This window comes from Podarcis liolepis (assembly GCF_965112155.1).
Source record: "Podarcis liolepis genome assembly, chromosome: 5".
NCBI classification, from domain to species: domain Eukaryota; kingdom Metazoa; phylum Chordata; class Lepidosauria; order Squamata; family Lacertidae; genus Podarcis; species Podarcis liolepis.
The window spans coordinates 78,414,323-78,436,034 of record NC_139556.1 but is presented as its reverse complement, the minus strand read 5'-3'; the positions used below and the strand labels follow the sequence as shown (position 1 = coordinate 78,436,034).

General features: G+C 44.1%; 1 protein-coding gene and 1 long non-coding RNA gene across 3 annotated transcripts in view; one reads left to right on the top strand and one right to left on the bottom strand.

The window, feature by feature from the left end:
• The window catches only part of AGTR1 (angiotensin II receptor type 1), a 44,710-nt gene extending 29,548 nt beyond the window's left edge, over window positions 1-15,162 (bottom strand). Inside the window, exon 1 of the mRNA XM_083504506.1 lies at window positions 14,710-15,162. The gene's annotated coding sequence lies outside the window, so the exon portion shown is untranslated. The remainder of the gene's footprint in view (window positions 1-14,709) is intronic.
• A 61-nt stretch (window positions 15,163-15,223) lies between these two features.
• The window catches only part of LOC310707523, a 48,307-nt gene continuing 41,818 nt past the window's right edge, over window positions 15,224-21,712 (top strand). Inside the window, exons 1-2 of one of the 2 annotated variants that reach the window (XR_014526539.1) lie at window positions 15,224-15,328; window positions 17,835-17,941. This is a non-coding gene — a long non-coding RNA (uncharacterized lncRNA). Of the gene's footprint in view, window positions 15,358-17,834; window positions 17,942-21,712 lie in introns of both variants that reach the window. The other variant, XR_014526540.1, reaches the window with a different exon arrangement.

Below are 21,712 nucleotides of genomic sequence, written 5' to 3'. Positions count from 1 at the left end.
GGACTGCAACTTCCATCATTCTTGACCATTGACCGTTTTGGCTGGAGACTCAAGGTTGGGAAAGCCTGCTATTTAATAACACTCTGGATCTCTCAGTCTTTTAGATAAGCCTCATGTCTCCTGGCTTTATCTTTCTCACCCCCTAAGTGGTTTTAAATGCAATTTAACTCCTCTATCTCATACTATTTCCTTCGTATTAATCATTGCTGGCCAAAGTGTTATAGGTAGCCCCACAATTTCTTTGTCTTTTGCAATTAAGATATATCATCCTAATGTGCTTCATGTCTGTTTATTGGCAAAGATGTAACATACTTTCCTGAACTGACACTCCTTCACAAAAGCTAGTGGGAGAGAAAATTCCAAACAAAAAAAAACCACAACGGACTTATTTTCTGATTCTTGTACATGAATGCGAATAGTGTGTAATTCTAGTGAAAAGACTTGAGCTAAAGCTGTATGAAACCTATAGGAAGGTTTGTGACTTCTGGATTCTTTCATGGTATGTAATCCACCAGACACATTAGGAAAACCCACTGAGTAAATTCAGAACTTTTGCTTGCTTCAGGAAGGTGAAGCTTGGACAAAATGTCAACACACTTGCAACACTGAGTCCCCCCTTGAGGAATCCTTTCCTATTCAGCAACTGTTTCGCCTGTTGGTCTTTGATTACCCATGCAGGTTCCATACAAATACGGCAAGTAACATTTATGGAACTTGGTTATATAGATACAGCTTGCTTGGAGGGCATTTAATGCGGGCCTGCAGAAGACCTCTAAGGAATAGAGGGAATCTGGAGTTCGTTACTATATTGCACTAATGGATACAATTGCTAATTCACTAACACAATGTAGCACATGGGGACTTTGATATATGTAACATTTTCAATATATTCCTCAGTACAGTTGATTAATATATTCCCAGCCCAAAGGGTTGTATGCAATCGTGTCTTTGCCAGGATTTTTTTTTGGGGGGTGGGGTGGGGTGGAATTCAATTTTGTTCACATTTTAATTTGCATTTCTCAAAATATGAACAGAAAAGCAGCTATCCATCATTCACACTTCTCCAAATTTTCTAATGTAGCTCTCCAAACAAAAGATGTGTACACAACTACATATGCTAGGGAAAGTGTGGTAAAAATGCACAAGCAGAAATAATATACTAAAATTGCATGATATTTGATAAAACTACTTGCCAAACTGTATATATTTGAGAAATGTGAACTCAGTTATGGCCCTCCTATTTTCAATTTTTTTAAAAAATTGAAATATATTTTTCTACTTGGGGGCCATGCACGTTTATTATTATTATATTTTATTTAACATTATGCTGCTATTCCAATAAAAATTGAAAATGGCTTACAATAAATAAACAAAAAAGCATATTGTGCAAAAAATGGCGGCAGGCAGACAGCAGTAAAACTTAAGCTAAAGAAAAGTAAAAGATGTTGGAGAGCCTTAAAACTAAAACCAGAGCCTAGTTTCATCAAAACAGGAATAGAGTCAGCCACTCCAAGCCTTTTAGAATAAAAAAATCTTAACCTGCCACCAGAAAGCTTTGATGTCTGGTGAGGACACTTCATAAATTAGGTGGCACCACCACTGGGCAGACCCTGTCTCCCTGGTTGCTGCATGCCTGACCTTTGCTGGTGCAGGCACCCAGAAGGCATTTGAAGCAGAGAGGCCCCTTCCATAGCAACAGATCACTATTTTCTCTCCCCCCCCTTCTGCTTACCTCTTTGACCATAATGAGGGATTCATTAACAAGCCTCCATGCTGATTCTTTGGTTCATAATCTCTCTCTCTCTCTCTCTCTCTCTCTCTCTCTCTCTCTCTCTGCTTCAGGTAATTCCTAACATTTTTACTTTTGAATATCTCCTTTTTTGAAGTGTTATATTTTAGTAAGGTCCCCCCAACGGTGAGGCTGTCCAATGTAATTATTCTAAGGTCGTAGTTAACAAGAAGTTGAACCGTTGCACTTAAATCCTTAAAGCGAGATGGAGACCTGGAAAGAAGAGGCCTTTTACAAATAAAAAAGTCAATCTAATGGCCAGTTCTGTATCTGAGAAAACCCTCGTCTCGTCACTTCAGAATCTATCAGCATATGAGGCCTGTTCTATTTCCTCAGACACCATCGGTCTTAAAATCAGATTACAAATTACATAATTTTTGCCCTCTTAAGCAAGCACAATTTACAGTAAATTGTACAATGGAAAGCCTGACAGATCTTTAACTAAACTGTTGAGAATGTAATGCTGTAATTTGAAGGTTCCTTGGCTTTGTAAACATGCCTGTTATATCTCAGATTCGGGGGGGGGGGGGAGAGCTGGCATCCTTCTAGATGTGCAAACACTATTTTCATGAATAAATATAATGTACTTACAGCACAGTTCCATGCATGTTTACTGAGAAGTATGTTCCACAGAATTCCATGGTGTTTAACTTGGAAGCAAGTCCCACTGCATTCAATGCAATTTTAAAAAAGTTAGTGCCACCAGGCATTAAAGGCTCTATGGCTAAGGATGGCATATTCTAGCATGCTACACACAACATTTGAAAGGGAGCTAAAGCATCAATCTCTTATTCCTTCCTTCCTTCCATCCATCCATCCATCTCCTTCAAGCAGTTCAGAGCAGCATAAATGTTCCCCTCTTTCACCCTCACAACAGCCATGTGAGGTAGGTTAGGGTCGCACCCAGTGAGCTTTGTGGCACAGCAGAGACTTAAGACTTGGGGTTCATCCACCTCCTTTCCTTGTCCCACCCTCATAACTTCTCTGACTCCCCTCCCTACTTTACTTAGCAAACAGGGACTTGCCGGTGCTGGCCCAATGAAATGGCTATGAAACAGCTAGCGGATGGGGCAGGTAAAATATAGGACACTAGGCAGGCTGTAGCATTGAGGCCCACCAAAAACAATCCAAAAGTCCACACAGAGACACTTACAGAGACAATGCCTGAAGAAATCTCATAAGCCAGAAGGCTGTCGAGAAGGATTTCCAGTGGACAGAGCAATGATCATTACCATGCATAGCTCTCATTGCTAGTTGGAAAAGACACTAATTTGTTCAAAATGGATTTAAACAACACACACACACATATATGTGGCTGTGCAATTTGGAAGTGAATTACAAAGGATTAAAAGAAAAGGAAAAAACCAGAAGATCCATTATAATGAAATGACTGTATTAACTCACTTTACTCACTCGTCAGCCAGTGTTTATAGAAGATGATACAGTTATTTGAAAACAGCTTTTAGTGCTGTATCTGTACCTGCTTTATGGAACATTTGTGTTACAGCAAAATATCAATTACTCCATACACTGCAGCTGATAAGTGCTTTTATAGCTGCTCCCATTACTGAAACACAGATAAAAGTTAAAAACTCATTCCCAGTCTAGCCCCAGTTTCAGCAAAAAGGAACTCTGCTCTGCTTTTGAGGAAAGTTTGGGATATCTAAGAGTGTGATCCAACACACAAAGAGCCAGTTTCACCCATCCCTAGTCACAACTGACTTAAATCCTGTCCCGTTATTTCAATGGGATTAAAGCACGACTTAATTTCTCTGGATTAAGTTTGAAGCATTTTAGTTATGTGTGTAGAATGGAACTTTGATCAACCTCTTTCTCAAAGCTCCAGTATGACTTGTTTGCGGGCTACATTGTTCACATGAAATTCTCCAGTGAAGATAAGCAAATAGAATACCACATTTGCTTTATCGCTACAAATGCTTCTCAGCTGGAATTATTTTCTAGATAGAGCAATGAAGTAGATCAGCCAAAAACATTCCAGAGGTTGGGGGCATCTTGCAGATAAGTTTATTTGAACCATAGAATTATAGTTGGAAGAGACCATAAGACTCACCTAGTCCAACCTCCTGAAACGCAGGACTTTGTTGCCCAATGTGGGGCTCAACTCTAGACCCTGATATTAAGAGTCTCATGCTCTACCAAATGAGCTACCTACTAGCATAATGCAGGAGGCTAATGATTGGAGCTCTTGAGGTTTGTTTAAATAAATAAATAAATAAATAAATAAATAAAACCTCGCCCATCTGGCTGGGCTTCCCCAGCAACTCTGGGCGGCTTCCAACAAAATATTAAAATACAGTAATGCATCAAACATTAAAAGCTTCCCTAAACAGGGCTGCCTTCAGCTATCTTCTAAAAGTATGTTAGTTGTTCTCTTTGACATCTGGTGGGAGGGCGTTCCACAGGGTGGGTGCCACTACCAAGAAGGCCCTCTGCCTGGTCCCCTGTAACTTGGCTTCTCGCAGCGAGGGAACCGCCAGAAGGCCCTCGGTGCTGGACCTCAGTGTCCGGGTAGAATGATGGGGGTGGAGACGCTCCTTCAGATAAAGCCCTTCCATGAAAAATCCTAGCAATGCAATTATATGTAAGTCTAAACAAGAAGTAAGTTTCCATAAAGATCAAGAAAGCGGGTATAGGATTGCAGCCTGTACAACTTCAGTTTATGTGGATTAATTTACTCCCGTTCACATTTTGCCACTGACAATTAAGTCCTTTGCAATTTGTCACTTTTTAATCACAGTGACATGGACTATGAAACTATAGTTATTTAAATATTGAGATAGTGAATGACTAAAGGCAAATTACAAATGGAAATAATGAGTTTTAACAAATAATGAGTTTTAACAAATGATCAACCACAGATTACACATTAATTTGTGTTGATGAATAGTGAAGATGTGTAGGTTTATAATCACTTTCCTGTGAGATTTATTGAACAGAAGCAGCGTTTCTTCAATTAATCCTCATTCTTAGAAATGAATAAACTCTGTAAGTGCAGAAATTGCAGGGAATTATTTGCACACGCCAGTTTTAAGGCGAGGTATCTGGAATTCCCTTGTTTTCACAGGTTTTCAGGTTGGGTTGTACATTTGAAATTCATTCTTGCTTTTTCTGTTGTTGCTAGAGGGATCCTCAGATTTACTTACTGTATACTGCTTTACATTTTAACAGAAATATCTAAAAGTGGATATATCAACTAGTCAACGTGTGGGCATCAGAAGCAAAATTAGCCTTGGGCACACAGTGTTGAAGGCAGAGACAGCAGTATGACCCCACAAAGAACTGTCTTGTGCACAAGTAACACATGAAAAGGGCTTTACAGTTCTATATATAAAAACAGTTCCTGTCCTATGTGCAGGGGTCAGCAAACTTTTTCAGCAGGGGGCCGGTCCACTGTCCCTCAAACCTTGTGGGGGGCCAGACTATATTTTGGAAAAAAATATGAATGAATTCCTATGCCCCACAAATAACCCAGAGATGCATTTTAAATAAAAGCACACATTCTACTCATGTAAAAACACGCTGATTCCCAGACCGTCCAGATTTAGAAGGCGACTGGGTCGGATCTGGCCCCTGGGCCTTAGTTTGCCTACCCATGTATGTGAGCAACAGAGGATATACCTTAGAATCCTAGGAATTTTAGAAGCAGGTGAACAAGTGCTGAAGGACTTCCTGGAGAAGTGGAAGTTTGAAAACCAAAGGAGTGTTAATGCTTTTCCCTTTTCCTGCTCCATGGCTAAAAGCTCATTGTCATAATCTTTTATTCCACCTGAATGGGCAATCAGTGAATCATTTGACCAATGATTCAGTCCAATTCCCTTTTCTCCTCTGAAGCAAATATGATGATTTATATACAACAGGAACCATGGATATGGACCTTTCCCTTCCTCACAACTCTATGCCTTCATGGCTAATTATGTTTCTTGCACTTAATACATAGGGGCATACACAAAATCTGGAGGTACGGTATATTTTCCTGACTTGTTTTCTTCAATACCTTCCAGAACCATGAGGAGGCATTCTCTCTACAATTGCAGGATGGCTCATTTAGCATTGTCTGTGTCCTGCTCTCTCCTTTACCCAGCCAGTTGGGGCTACAGGATGGAACCATGCTTTCCAAACAACATATATTGTGATCCCTTTGCTGACCCTATTTAGCACACATCATCCCTGGGCAGCTACTAGGAGCCTGGCAGGGCCCACTGATGCTTGCCAAGGTCCCCCTTTAAATGTCTTTTTCTCGTGCTTCAGCCAAGTGGCTGGGTTTGGGCTTTTAAATTTCTCACAATGCCCCAAAGGTGCAATATCAGGAGCATTGTGGGAAATGTAACAAGTTGGCTTCCTGACATCCAGCATTGATCAGAGCACTGTGGCTGTGAACAGAACAGCCCAGCATGGATCACTTGCAAATGAGGGGGGTCCCCTGAGGAAATTTCATGGGAGACTCACTCATACCTGCAGCCAGTTCTGCCTAGGCTCTTGCACCAGATAATCCTAGGCCCCATCTGCGTATCATACCATTTTGAACAGTCATGACAATTCTCAGAGCAGCTGAACAATCCATTCCTCTTCCCAGGGAACTCTGGGAATTGTAGCACCTTGAAGAAGGAGGAAGTCTTCTAAGAACTTTCAGCAGCTTTTACAAATCACAGTCATACCTCATGATACATCCGCTTCACGTTATGTTCTTTCAGGTTACGTCCCGTGGCGACCTGGTAGTACCGGAAAGGGTTACTTCCGGGTTTTGCTGCTCACGCAGAAGCACAAAATGATGTCACGCACATGCGCAGAAGCGGTGAATCACAACCCGCATGTGCGCAGACGCGCCGCTGCGGGTTGTGCTCTTTTCATGTTGCGAACGGGCCTCTAGAACAGATCCCGTTCGCAACCAGAGGTACCACTGTACAGTCTCCAGAATTCTTTATGGGGAATCTATGACTGTTAAGGTAGCATAAGAAAGCTTTAAATCTAAAGCATAGGTAAGAAGAAGAAGAAGAGTTTGGATTTGATATCCCGCCTTTCACTCCCCTTCAGGAGTCTCAAAGCGGCTAACAATCTCCTTTCCCTTCCTCCCCCACAACAAACACTCTGTGAGGTGAGTGGGGCTGAGAGACTTCAGAGAAGTGTGACTGGCCCAAGGTCACCCAGCAGCTGCATGTGGAGGAGCGGAGACGCGAACCCGGTTACCCAGATTACGTGACTACCGCTCTTAACCACTACACCACACAGCTTTTTCCAAGTTTCTCTCTAAGTTTTATATTTCACATGTAAAGTGACTAAATTGTGAAAGACCAGGATTGGTCTAACCACACTCCCATGATTTCACTAGACCAATATTAGCTAATCCCAACACTCATGCCAAACTCGTGGCCAGCAACAGTTGGGCAACCCCAAACCACATGCAGCTTCAGAAAGGTCAGCAGCATCTTCTTGTTTCCTTCGACAGGATGTGGAAGTTGTCGACCTGGAACATTACTGCCTCTGCCTTTGCACCTGCACTAGAGTACCTCAGACTAGTATCTGTCCTCCCTTGAGATGTTGTTGCTGCCCATATATCAACAAGGGGTAGGATCAGTGTGGTAGAGGACCTCACCTCTACAGCAAGGGCACAGGTGGTGGATGCATCTAACATAGTGTCTTCAATTTTCAAAACATGCATATAGCTATCTCTCTCTCTCTCTCTCTTCCCCCCCCCCAGCACTCTCATAGGTCCACAGTTTGGGAATCACTGCTGTTGTGCACACTTCTGCAATTTAGTCCCTGTCCACGGGCTCACAATCTAATATATATGATAGAAATGGATAAGAGGGTGAAGAAAACAACATGTCCCTCTTCAACACTAATTTAAGCAAATTATGGCAATGCCACTCTTCCTGAAAGGCAAGTGTTAAGTGTTATGTGAAGGAAAAATAACAAATGATCCCTGCTGCAGAAAATGCCAACAGCTAACTCCTAAATTCATCCCTTCGGTAGCATGACTATCTGCATGGACAAAGTGTTATGCTTGCCAGTGTTCTTGCTGTTCGTGTGATGATTTAGACAGGCACTCTGGCCTCATGGAATGCATGTTCTGAGGGAATGTAGAATTTAAAACAGAAAACTCTGAAAAGTTTTGCCAGTATGTTATAGTACACTGATGATTGGATGAACATACATCCCAGCTCACCAATGAAAGCATAAATTGGCCCAAAAAATATGTCTTTGTTTTACAGCTTTCTACCCCATTTTTTGACCACAGAAATACTCCCATTACTTGGTTTTAATTGCCCATTGGAAAAATAATAATGCAGAGATTTGCCACACACTGTAGTTGGAATGATGAACTGAAGTGAGGGTGGGGCTGTAAAATGAATGGAATAAAAAGTAATTAATATAATGTATTGCAGAACTTGGGTGTGCTATCTAATTTTCATGAAAAATCTGGGGAAATACAACTTTCCCTAAGATTTTCTTCATGGAAATTAGACCTTTACCCAAAAAGTTAATCCAGACTTCTTTGGACGTACTATTAACCTGTGCCGAATTCAATTAATGAGTGAGGTGAAAATATAGCAAAAAACCTAAATAAATCTGTACTGTGAATAAGTCACCAATGAAATTAACATTTGCCCACCTTTTTACATCAGAATGATCTTCACAACCAAGCTAATGCAACCTGTGAATGGTGATTGATTTTCTCCTGCTTTGTGTTTCCATAGAATTAAGTGGCAAGGTAATCCTGCTTGCCCTTTTAATTTGCAAACCTGGGAGATGTAAAGGGTGATCAGATGCAGAGAATAGGTTCCTGTGCGGTAAAGAGCAAGGAGTCGTTGCAGCTGACAAACTCTGGCATGATTCGCTTCTGTACACATCACACTGGAATTGTTAAATCGCAATCTGAATCTTGACTGAGTAAACAATCCCTTAACATGCTTTCGAAATAATTGCTCACTGAAAATCTACGTTCTCATGACACTTTCCAGTGCTATAAATTCAGTAACTCCAAAGCCACAGAGACAATTGCTTGATGTTTTTACACAATGATATAAAAAGATTGCCCTAGCTGTATCTCCAAGAGCTGCTCTAAGAGCCACTGGAGATCAAAGAATAAGATTTGCTGTGTTTAAGAGTGGCCCTGAAGAAGATGCTAATTGGAGATGCCTTGAATCTAATATAATAATAATAATAATAATAATAATAATAATAATAATAATAATAATAAAATAAAAATAAAGCACACTTCTGCCTACCCAGAGATTTTCTCTCCATTTCCTATACTGGCACTTTCTGACTTTCTCTTTCCTCTTCCTCCTCCATTTAAAGCCCTATAAGGATTGGGACCTGGATATCCAAAAGTCCTTCAACTCACACAAAAAACCATCTGCATCAGTGTTAGAAACTCAGACGTATAAGCTAGGTGCCAAATGCTAGGTAAACCAAGGTTACAGTCATCAAAATGGAATGCCTAGCTGCCATTTTGGGGCACGACAGCTCTAATGTAATATTTTTCAAACAACGGACTGACTGCGATTGATTCTCAGTTAAACATCCGGCTAGTTCAGATGACAACCTTGAGCTGGGTTAAGAGCTTTGAGAACTTAAAGAAGAAAAGCCACTTGATTAAGTGAAGACAAGCTACAACAATTAACTGTAACGTTGTTCACTGCTCCTGCTCAGGCAGCCCAGAAAAAGCATTTTGATTCCTGAAATTCATCCCAATTGTGCAGATAAAATATAACTGATAGAATTCTACAGGATGGGGTATTAGCGTGTGAAACTAATGATCCCCAGGCAAGCACCTCCATATGGTGGTGATGTCAGGTAACATCCTTGCACCCTGGCATCTTCACTTGGTCTCAGGTAGTCAATGGCCAGGTGCAAAATGCGCCTGGCAACTGGTTAATTTCGAACCCTGGTTCCCAGTTATTCCTTTCCAGCCATGAATGGAAGTTACAATCACCAGATGTGATAGGATGGTCCCATTCACTTGTCAAAGTGGTTTGCAGAGGTTTGGCCACTTCTGGATCTGGCTTGGGGGCCAGATCCACTTGTCCACCCTGCAGTACAGTAAATGCACTTGCCACATGCCCCCAGTGCTATGGCCTAATCCAGGCATGTCCAAAGTCTGTTTTTGGGGGGCCTAATCTGGCCCCTGTGGCAGTTCATTTCCTGGGGTAAAATCCTTAAAAAATCTCAACAACTTCAATACTAAAAGAAGCTCAACATTTCCAACCCTAAAATCAGCTCAACAACTTCAATCCTTAAAAACAAAAAGGTCAGCAACTTTGGTCGAGCCTTTGGTCAGCCCCTACAGCTCTTCACTTCCTCAAATCTGGCCCTCTTTGAAAAAAGTTTGGACACCACTGGATCCATTGGGCTGTCATAAATTCCACCAATGCCAACAGGATTTTTGGCAAGATCGAACACAGAATGTGGGACACTCTTCCAAGACAAGCCACACTGATTATTGCTTGACTTTTATACACCAGCGTGTATTATCAGGGATCACCTTCATTTCAGCTAGTTGGATTTCTTAAAGTGGAAAGAAAAATGTATCAGCTGTTTATTCAAATCCCCAACCTTCTGAAAAGACTCTCTCCCTTTCAGTAAAGGAGCTCAGGAGGTACATCATGGTCTTAGTGCTATGGGTGGTAATCGGACATCATTCAAACTTTGTGAAGATGTGCTATTAGAATGCTAATTCCTGTCTCCTGTTAAAAACCACCCCAGAACAATTCATTAAATGATTTTAATTTTGTGTTTAGGAACAATAATCTTGCAGAAATTCTGGTTATTAAAATATGCAGGAAGGACAGGATATAAGATAGATAGATAAAAGAAAATATGAAATATGTGTGCAATCAAATGTATCTTGGGAATGTTCCCCCTCCACACAATTTGGGGATTTCAGGATCCAAAGACTAAGGCTGGAATCCTGCACATGTTAATTAGGGAGCAGGCCCCAAAAAACTGCATGGGCTTTACTTTTCAGGAAACCTGCTGAAGGATTAGGCTGAGCACCAGGACACTAGCAAGCTTCCAAGTTGCACAGAACCCTTCTTCTTCCAGAAAGAATTCCTGCCTGAAGACCTTATGTCAGCTAAACAGCTGGTTTCATACGAAATGAAATACTATACAAATAAAATACAAACAATAAAGGAACATACTAGGTCAGACTATTTGTCCATCTCATGCCACATTCACACGGTACATTTAGAGCACTCTGACACCACTTTATACAGTCATGGTTTCCCTCTAAGAATTCTGGGAGCTGTGGTTTGTTAAGGGTGCTGAGAGCTGTTAGGAGAGCCCTAGAGCTACAATTTTCAGAGTGGTTCAACAATCAATCCCTATTCACAAGGTGAATGTGGCCTGAGTCCAGTATTATCTGTGGAAGTAGCAGAAAGTTGTACGAATAGCAGCAGCTATCCAAGGGGTCAGGTAGAGGCCTTTCCCCATCTCTTGCTACCTGGTCCTTCTAAATGGAGATGCCAGAGATTAACCTGGGACCTTCTGTGTACTCCAATACAGAATTACAGTCTTTCCCCCAAAACATGGCTGTCCCAATATTAGCAAGTTGGAATTTGACATTACAGAACATCCTAAGCAACAGATACAATGCCAACTGGTGAGTTTGGGCTCGTGTGGGGATATTTAGTGTCCTTGTCAAAGATTCACTAAATGTGAAGATTAAAAATATGGGGAGGTAGGGGAGATGCAGCAAGGGTGTGTTTGCGCCATCATTCTCCTCGCTCACCATTTGTTGGAGGGCAAACTTCTGAAGCAAGAAGTCTCCCCATGAGTTTTGGAATCGTGGTTTTCCAGGGTTCTAAAATGTGCAGGGAGCCGACAGCAGCACAGGAACTGTCACTCACTCTCCAACTGTCACTCACTCTCCAACAATAGTGACACAGGGGGAGGAGGGAAGCTGGCACATTTGTCCCCCCCGCCGCCCCCCCCAATTGTGCATTGACTCTACAGTTTTAGAGATTGCCTGAAGAGGGATTAAGACACAGTCCTGCCTCTCTACGTAATGACAGAGCTGGATGGAATAGTTTCTTCTATTTAACCTAGTATTGTCTACTAGGACTGACAGCAGCATGTAGACAGATATCATTCCCACCATCTGCCAGGGAATGAATCTGGGACCTTTGTAGCTTCTCTACCACTAAGTTATGGTCCTTCCACATAAAGCAGGGGGCTGGGAAGGGAATGTGGCCATCCAGCCCTCTCTCTCTGACCCCCCAGGCCACACCCTTCCTCAGCAGTCCTCCTCTGTGCCCTCTTCCAAATAAGTTTATCTGGCTGGAATGCGTCCACGAATTTTCAGGATTCCTCTTGCCTGCTTGGAAGGAGCCGTGCCTGTATGTCCTCTTACTGCTAACATATGGGTCCCAGAAGGTTTTCTGCAAGGGATCGCAACCCAGGCTGAAAAGGGACCCCCCACCCCTGCCATAAAGAGATAGTGTCCCTCAGAACAGCTGCATTGGTGGAGAAAGGGCACCTGGGCACACAGATAACTTGTGAAAAGGCATCATCCATTAAGCAACTGCAGGTGAGATGGAGGGAACGGGGCTCAGTGTCACTGGACTAATGCCAAAGGGCCTTTTGTCCCCAAGCCCAACCTCCTTCCTGTCCCCACCTCATGGTAGCTTGGGAGGTGAAGAAAGGACTCAGCCTTCCTTTGCTTCTATGCCAACTGTGGTGGGATAAGGGAATGAGTTGCTTCTGGTGTAGGCTGTGCTCCCACTCAAGCACGACTCTTCTCCCACCCCTTGGGCCACGCCTGAGAATTGCATGTGACCAGCTTTGGTATTCTCTCCCCCAGCACCAGATTTGAAGTTTTGGTGGGTCTCCAAGTGTATGAAGTCTCCGCCATTGCCCTCACCTGATACATCACCCCTTCCCCATTTCAGTCCTTTTGATGTCCACACACATTCCACTTTACACACTTAAAGAGGGATCGACATCTTGCCTGTGACATTTTCAGAAATCTAAAATGATCTCTGCATGATTATTGTTATTTGCAGGCATTTCCCTTAACCTTGCCTTAAAAATAAAATGTCAGCTTCTTGTTGGAGCGTCACAGCTCCATCCGAAAGGTCATGGGACATATTCTGCTGCCAACTGTACTGGTGGTGCAACACTATTAATTTCGGATTAAGGGCAGAGGTATAAAGGAATGGCATTTGATCTTTGGTGCATATTTATTTGCACGTATCACACAGCACACAGTGTTTATATTGAAGCTACTTGACACATATCAGAGACCATCCTGTTGTATTACTCAGGCTTCACAGCAACTTCACAACGACTGACAACTGGTCCTTGCTTTGCAGTTCACTGTTTGCATGGTCAGGTAATGTCTGAAATGTGGGTAATGTCTGAAATATGGAGTTGCCATGCAAACTCTCTGTGGTCCCGGATGTTCCCTGTGCAACATAGTAGAAACCTGATCTGCTGCAACAGTAACCATTGCTACCAGATGGACATAAGAACAAACTTTGACTTAATGTGCTCTGAGGTTTTGTATGCTTGTTTACTGAGGATACAGACTTTGTACCAAGTTGCTGATGATGCACAGGGTTATGGCTACGATCCTATGCACACGCACCAGGGATTAAAGCCCTGGTGAATACAATGGGGCATTCAACTTCCAAGCCAACATGCCTAGGATTGCACCGTAAGTATGATTAAACTCTGACCCTTGCACGGATGCCAACAAAATTCATTCTGTAAGGAAGCAGGAATCTAACAGAAACAGAGGGGCAATTTAGAGTCAATATAAACCTAGTAGAAACATTATTTTGAAAGTTGTGGAAAATAGGACAGGTCTTGCCAGTTCAGTTTGTTCCCCTTAACTGATTTGTCAAGTCAAAGTTATGGCTTGACTTGGCCTCTAGTAGTTGCTAGCAATAAATTGGAAAGTTGCTAGAAATAAGCTGGAAAGTTGTCGGCTTGCGGTAGGTCTGTCGCTGATTCTGTTAAATGGTGCCTTAGACCTGTTGACAAGAAATATGAGAGGATTCACATGACAGGACTTGTGAGTGCACAAGCCCTCTATCTTCTGCAAGCAGATAAATCTGTGGCATCGTTTCAAAGAGGTGTCCTTGGAACAAGCAATCGGTCTTCCTTGTGGACTCTGCTTGTTAAAACTATTGCTTTTAGCAGTAATTAAGGGAGTTGCACTTTCAGCACAGTGTAAACAAGGCATTCCTTCCACATGCACACTCTGTTAGGAGAGTTTGGAAAACCACGGATACACTTTCATCGCTCTTTTGATGAAGCATGGAACAAACTGAGTATCTGAGGCAAAGCATGATGTGATAGCAATAAACTTTCCAAAGAATAATGCCTGATCCTAGCAATGGTTAAGTATCTTTAAATGCCATTGACTTTGATGACTGAGTGGAAGAGAGTAGGGTTAAGTATGTGCTTAACTATATGTATATAAAAGAGGGCTTAGTTTTGTGCCTATACAGTACTCAAATATGCTTTTGCATGCATACAAAAATCACAGGATTGCCAGTTATTCTCCAAAAAGCATTAAAGAAAAGAAAAGGTCCTGTTCTATAGCTCTACACACACACACACACACACACACACACACCCATCCTTGAGTCCCACGTATTTCCTTAGGGCTTGTGAGATTTAGAAATCACGCCGTTGGAGTCTATGCCAGAAAACTTTCAGCTCTCTCATGTGAAATGGGAAGCAAGAGGGAAAAGCCTTTCTCAGAAGGAAAGGGGTGGTGGAGGAAACTTTCCCTCCAGGGACGGTGATAACAAATAATGATAATAAATACAATCAAGGCAGCAGTTTGCATGTGGGCAAGAAGGAAGAAAAACCAAATTTCAGGAGTTGGTAGGGCAGGAGGGGAAAGGGAACAGCACAGAGACGCGTGGAAGGAGGAGGAAACTTACAAGGCGAGAGGAGAAACTTGCAAGGCTCGGCAGGATGCGCTGGAAGTGGCTGTGCAACTGCGGATTTCTCCCTCTCTTCTCTCTCGGTCTCTTCTCTGTCTCTCGGCCGGGCTGGGCAGCTCGGCATCCACGAACCTCCACCCTGGGGAAGCCACGCGCGTCTCACCTTCCTGGGCGTGTTGCAGCTACTATTGCTGCTGCTGCGAGAAGGCGGCGGCGGCAGCAGCCTCAGTCCCTTGGGTGGCTGCGCGCAGGACTGTCCTAAGGCTTGGATCCGTTTGGCTTCGCCCCCCTGGATTTATAGCCAGGGCGGCTGCTCGTTGCGCGGCTGCGTTCCCCTCCAGCTCACACTCCACCCGCCCCGCTCCCTCCTGGGAGAGCCCCTAGTTCTGGGCCTCGCTTCTCCCCCCGCCCCACTTCCCCTCCCAACACGTGAATGAATCAGCCTCGGCTCAGACCCGCTTCCTCGCCGCCCCCTCCCCGTCCAGCGCAGCCCAGCAGCGCCGCTAATGAAATCGCTGTCGATGGACACGCCTCCGCCCGTTCCGCTTGTTAACGCCGCCCGAGGCTCCCGCTTCCTGTCCCTACCGCTGCGGGGAAGGGGGTCGATCTGTTTCAGGTGCGCTTTGGATCCCCCACCGCGTTTAGGTCAGGGGACAGCTTGTTCTCCATAACTTATTAGAGGGGAGGGAGAGAGCGACCAGTGAAGAAAGACAGACCCGGAAAGTGCCGTTTGCAAAGTTGAAAAATCCTGCGTATTTGTTTCCCACTCGTGTTTGTGTTTCTACCACCCCAGTTGCAAGGAAGGCAGGATGCTGGCGTAGGGGTGCTCGGAGTGAAACGCACAGATTTGTAGAAACCGCAGGGAAAGAGCGCAGAAAGAGAAAGTTGCTCACATCTTAAGCTGAGTCCAGCACACGCTATGCTGAGCATCCCACGAGAATCCCGTGGTTTTTGAGGCTCAGGCAGACCTCCCTGACGTAGTAGGGTCTGGGCACTCCATGTGGGTTGTGATCTGCCCTAGTATTTCGCGGACACCGCCACCCACCCCGCTCCGGCAGCCTCTGAAGCCCTCCCAACAATGGGTTTGGGCTGGGGAATCACGCGTCGACGTAGCCTTCATCTGTAGCGGACGCCGCGTGGGCGGACAGGCGGGAATCTACGCGGTGCTGAATGTCTGCATAAGGTTATAGGAGTGCATAGCACCCAACCCCATCACAGGCCTGCTTGCAAGTGTATAAGCCGTGGCTGTGCACTACAACCCATCATAGGTAACGGTGGGTATATGGTTAGCATTAAAACAAAATACAGTGGTACCTCTGGTTGCGAACGGGATCCGTTCCGGAGTCCTGTTCACAACATGAACATGAATGAAGTGTGTGGGTTGCGATTCGCCGCTTCTGCGCATGTGCATGACGTCATTTTGAGTGCGCATGCACGAGCGGCGAAACCCGGAAGTAAACCTTTCCAGTACTTCTGGGTCGCCGCGGGATGCAACCTGAAAAGACGTAACCTGAACTGAACGTAACACGAGGTATGACTATACAGATAAGGGATCTTTAATTGACACCTACATTATTTATCAAATTATGCTGGCGGTGATAGTGATGGCTATATGCTATCAAGCCAATACAAGTACACTTCTTCAGTTTGCTGTTGATGCTGAAACTAGGGTGACATATGTTTTTCAGCAGCTGTTCATGTATATTCAATGGGGAGTAGTCTGGCAGCATGTGTTCGCACATCTGTTTGCTAAGTCAGAAATTGAAATGCACTTTAGAAGTTCTTCCAAGGAGACTCATAGGTCTTCCTCCCCAGCAGTAAAAAAGCCAACTTGGAGACACAAATATAGGTACTATATAGGTCTTTGAAAGTTCTTAAGCTACAGATCTTGAGCTTCTGTGTCTAGCAGTGAAGCCTCGGACACCTTGGTGTTCTCGAAAGCTGGAATACATCTTTGCCCAAGATGCATTTTCTCCAAGCAGCGATGCAGAGTCAACAGTGACTGATGTGCGCACACCCAACACTTCTGTGTAACACGATGCTGATGTAATATTGTTCATTTAACATGAAGGGGGCGGGAATCCTAATTCCACCAGAGTTATGTTGTGAGATCTGCAAAGAAAAGACCCTTTTGTTTAAATGTGTCAATGCTGTAAGCTCTGTTCTTCCATGATTAACGAGCTGGGCATAGAACAAATTTGTATTTATTAACGCAGAACTGTTTATCCAGAGCTGCAGTCAGATTTGGTTGAACTTCTTATTAGAGATATCACTGGAATGAGAAATGAATGCCAAGATTCTTTTTCTTTACAGCCTCTTTGCGTGCTCAGCACTTTCTTACAAAAGGCATGCTTGCTGCATGTAGGAGGGGAGGGGAAGGGAAAGGGAAAGGCAGAGTCACAAATCTCACGTCTGCTGCAAACCAGTAGGAGAACACTTCAATCTCCCAGGACATTCTATATATTCTATACAAGATCTCAAAGTAGCTGTTTTACTACAAAGGAATTTCAGAAATAGACTGGAAAGAGAAGCTGCTGAATTGCAACTCATTACCAAACTTAAAACCATGGAGAGACCTGGTCTGAACAAAGACATTGGATTCTTATCTCACTATACATGACGAAGCCATTTCTCACCTTCTCACCCCTTGCCTTTTCCTGTAAGACCTATTACAGTCGTTAAGAGTCGTCAACAGGCTCATCTCAGCTATCTGCCAATCTCCCATTCCCACCACCCTTCTGAGTAATACCCCTCCCCACCTTCTCACTATATAGAAGGGTCTGACAACTTCTGTTTCAGTGTATCTGAAGAAGTGTGCATGCACATGAAAGCTCATACCAAGAACTAACTTAGTTGGTCTTTAAGGTGCTACTGGAAGGATTTTTTTTTATTTTGTCTGCTGCAAAGTCTCTCTGTCATCAGCCTGAGTGGGAGCAGTACCTAGGCATTGCTATACAGGTTTTCAGACAGATACAGAGCTTGGACCAGCCTTCACTGTGCCCCATCAGTCAGAATTCTTGGTCCCTCTGGTGCCTTTAGTGCCATATCACATCAATGCCCTGTTATGGTGCCTTCTCCCTCACTTCTGATAGAGTCACACTTCTCTGAATTTTGCCATACAGTTCTCCAGCCAATAAGATGAGACTGAAGAGACCAATACAGTGGTATCTTGGTTCTCAAATGCCTCGGTACTCAAACAACTTGGAACCCAAACACTGCAAACCTGGAAGTAAGTGTTCCGGTTTGTGAACTTTGTTTTCAGAAGCCTAACGTGCTCCGTTTTGAGTGTTGCGCTTCTGATTTGAGCGTTATGCTTCCAATTTGAGTGCCACACTTCCGTTTTGAGTATTATGCTGAGGTCTGTCTGTTTTTGCTATTTATTTTGCATTTTTGTTTTTGAGCCTCTTTTTTGTTTTTTGTGACTGTGTGGAACCCAGTTCAGCTACTAATTGATTGATTGTGTGACTGCAGTACATTGTTTATTTTATGGATCAATGGTTTCGTTAGATAGTAAAATTCATGTTAAATTGCTGTTTTAGGGGTTGTTTTTAAAAGTCTGGAATGGATTAATCCATTTTGCATTGCTTTCTATGGGAAAGCATGCCTTGGTTTTGGAATGCTTTGGTTTTGGAACAGACTTCCGGAACAGATAAAGTTTGAGAACCAAGGTACCACTGTGGTGGGGCCAATGGTCAAGAAGACAGTTTCTGCATGTGCTGTAGAGGGAAGTGAGGGGCAGATGCAGCTCATCCATCTTGGAAGGAAGCCCATCAAAGAGAAGGAAAATTAATAATAATAATAATAATAATAATAATAATAATAATAATAATAATAATAATAATAATTTATTATTTGTAGCCCGCCCATCTGGCTGGGTTTCCCCAGCCACTCTGGGCGGCTTCCACAGAAACCAAAATTACACTAAAATATCACACGTTAAAAACTTCCCTGAACAGGGCTGCCTTAAGATGTCTTCTGAATGTTGGGTAGTTGTTTATTGCTTTGACATCGGATGGGAGGGCGTTCCACAGGGCGGGCGCCACTACCGAGAAGGCCCTCTGCCTGGTTCCCTGTAGCTTTGCTTCTCGCAATGAGGAAGCCGCCAGAAGGCCCTCGGCGCTGGACCTCAGTGTCCGGGTAGAACGATGGGGGTGGAGACGCTCCTTCAGGTATACTGGGCCGAGGCCGTTTAGGGCTTTAAAGGTCAGCACCAATACTTTGAATTGTGCTCGGAAACGTACTGGGAGCCAATGTAGGTCTTTCAAAACCGGTGTTATGTGGTCTCGGCAGCCTCCCCCAGTCACCAGTCTAGCTGCCACATTCTGGATTAGTTGTAGTTTCCGGGTCACCTTCAAAGGTAGCCCCACGTCGAGCGCATTGCAGTAGTCCAAGCGGGAGATAACTAGAGCATGCACCACTCTGGCGAGACAGTCTGCGGGCAGGTAGGGTCTCAGTCTGCGTACCAGGTGGAGTTGGTAGACAGCTGCCCTGGATACAGAATTGACCTGCGCCTCCATGGACAGCTGTGAGTCCAAAATGACTCCCAGGCTGCGCACCTGGTCCTTCAGGGGTACAGTTACCCCATTCAGGACCAGGGAGTCCTCCACACCAGCCCTCCCCCTGTCCCCCAAAAACAGTACTTCTCTCTTGTCAGGATTCAACCTCAATCCATTAGCCGCCATCCATCCTCCAACCGCCTCCAGGCACTCACACAGGACCTTCACTGCCTTCACTGGTTCTGATTTGAAAGAGAGGTAGAGCTGGGTATCATCTGCATATTGATGGACACCCAGTCCAAACCCCCTGATGATCTCTCCCAGTGGCTTCATATAGATGTTAAAAAGCATGGGGGAGAGGACAGAACCCTGAGGCACCCCACAAGTGAGGGCCCAGGGGTCTGAACACCCATCCCCCACCACCACTTTCTGAACACGGCCCAGGCGGAAGGAGTGAAACCACTGTATAACAGTGCCCCCAGCTCCCAGCCCCTCTAGGCGCTCCAGAAGGATGTTATGGTCGATTGTATCAAAGGCCGCTGAGAGATCCAGCAGAACTAGGAAACAGCTCTCACCTTTGTCCCTAGCTCGCCGGAGATCATCAACCAGCGCGACCAAGGCAGTTTCAGTCCCATGATGAGGCCTGAATCCCGATTGGAAGGGATCCAAATGGTCCGCATCCTCCAGGCGTGCCTGGAGTTGTTCTGCAACCACTCGTTCAATCACCTTGCCCAAGAATTGAAGATTTGAGACTGGGCGATAGTTGGCCATACTGGCCGGGTCTAAAGATTTTTTTTAAGAAGCGGTTTAATGACCGCCTCTTTCAGCGGATCAGGGAATGTTCCCTCACAGAGGGAAGCATTCACCATCCCGCAGAGCCCATCACCCAGCCCTTCCCGGCTTGCTTTTATTAGCCAATTTATTAACTCTGAACCTAACCTTCTGAAATATAATTGGAGTCCTGTAGTGATTTCATGCTCTTTATTGCAGCTTGTAAAACAGTGATTGGCTTGCCCCTCAAACCTCAGGCTTTTATATACATTATTTACACAATGAGTCCCGTCTGATTGGCTGATTCTGCTTCCCTCCTGGAGCCTGATTGGTCTTTTCCTGCAGGCCAATCAGTTGTTGCATTCCACGATCCTACCAGCCTAATAGGCTGATTAACTTCCTCCTGGAGCCTGATTGGTCTTTTCCTGCAAGCCAATCAGTTGTTGCATTCTAGGATCCAAGCTTAGTACATCACAACTTCTGTTGCCTTGTGGTTTATCTTCAGAAGAAAAGGCTAAGGAGTAAACCCTACAGAAATCGGGAGTGGTGTCCTTAAGACATTTGGCTAGTGCCTTGTATGCCTCCTACAGCAACTCCTGAAGCCAAGCTGGTACCAAACATATTGCTCTGTTTTCTTTTGGACTATGTTGGTAATACCAAAATAAAAAAAATTCCTTCCAATAGCACCTTAAAGACCAACTAAGTTAGTTCTTGGTATGAGCTTTCGTGTGCATGCACAATTCTTCAGATACACTGAAACAGAAGTTGCCAGATCCTTCTATATAGTGAGAAGGTGGGGAGGGGTGTTACTCAGAAGGGTGGTGGGAATGGGAGATAGGCAGATAGCTGGGAGAGCCTGTTGACGACTCTTAACGACTGTAATAGGTCTTACAGGAAAAGGCAAGGGGTGAGAAGGTGAGAAATGGTATAGTCATGTATAGTGAGATAAGAATCCAATGTCTTTGTTCAACCCAGGTTTTTCCATTGTTTTGAGTTTGGTAATGAGTTGTAATTCAGCAGCTTCTCTTTCCAGTCTGTTTCTGAAATTCCTTTGTAGTAAAACAGCTACTTTGAGATCTTGTATAGAATGTCCTGGGAGATTGAAGTGTTCTCCTACTGGTTTCTCTGTTTTGTGATTCTTGATGTCAGATTTATGTCCGTTTATTCTTTGGCGTAAGGTTTGGCCTGTTTGTCCAATATAGAGAGCTGAAGGACACTGTTGGCATTTGATGGCATACACAATGTTAGACGATGAGCAATTAAATAGTCCCGAGATGGTATGTGTGATGTTGTTGGGGCCAGTAATGGTGTTGTCCGGGTGTATGTGGCAGCAAAGTTGGCATCTGGGTTTATTGCAGGCTCTGGTGCCAGTGTCTGTGTTAAGTCTGGTTGTGGTATTATTGTGGGTTAGGAGTTGTTTAAGATTGGGTGGCTGTCTGTAGGCAATGAAAGGTCTTCCTCCCAGAGCTTGAGAAAGAGAACTGTCATTGTCCAGGAGAGGTTGTAGATCTCTGATGATGCGTTGTACTGTTTTAACTTGGGAGCTGTATGTGATGACTAGAGGTGTTCTGTTATTTTCTTTTTTGGGTCTGTCTTGCAGCAAGTTCTCTCTGGGTATCAGTCTGGCTCTGTTGATCTGTTGTCTAACTTCATCTGCTGGGTATTTTAGTTCTGAGAAGGTTTGCTGTAGATCTCTTAGGTGAGAGTCTCTGTCTGTAGAGTTGGAACAGATG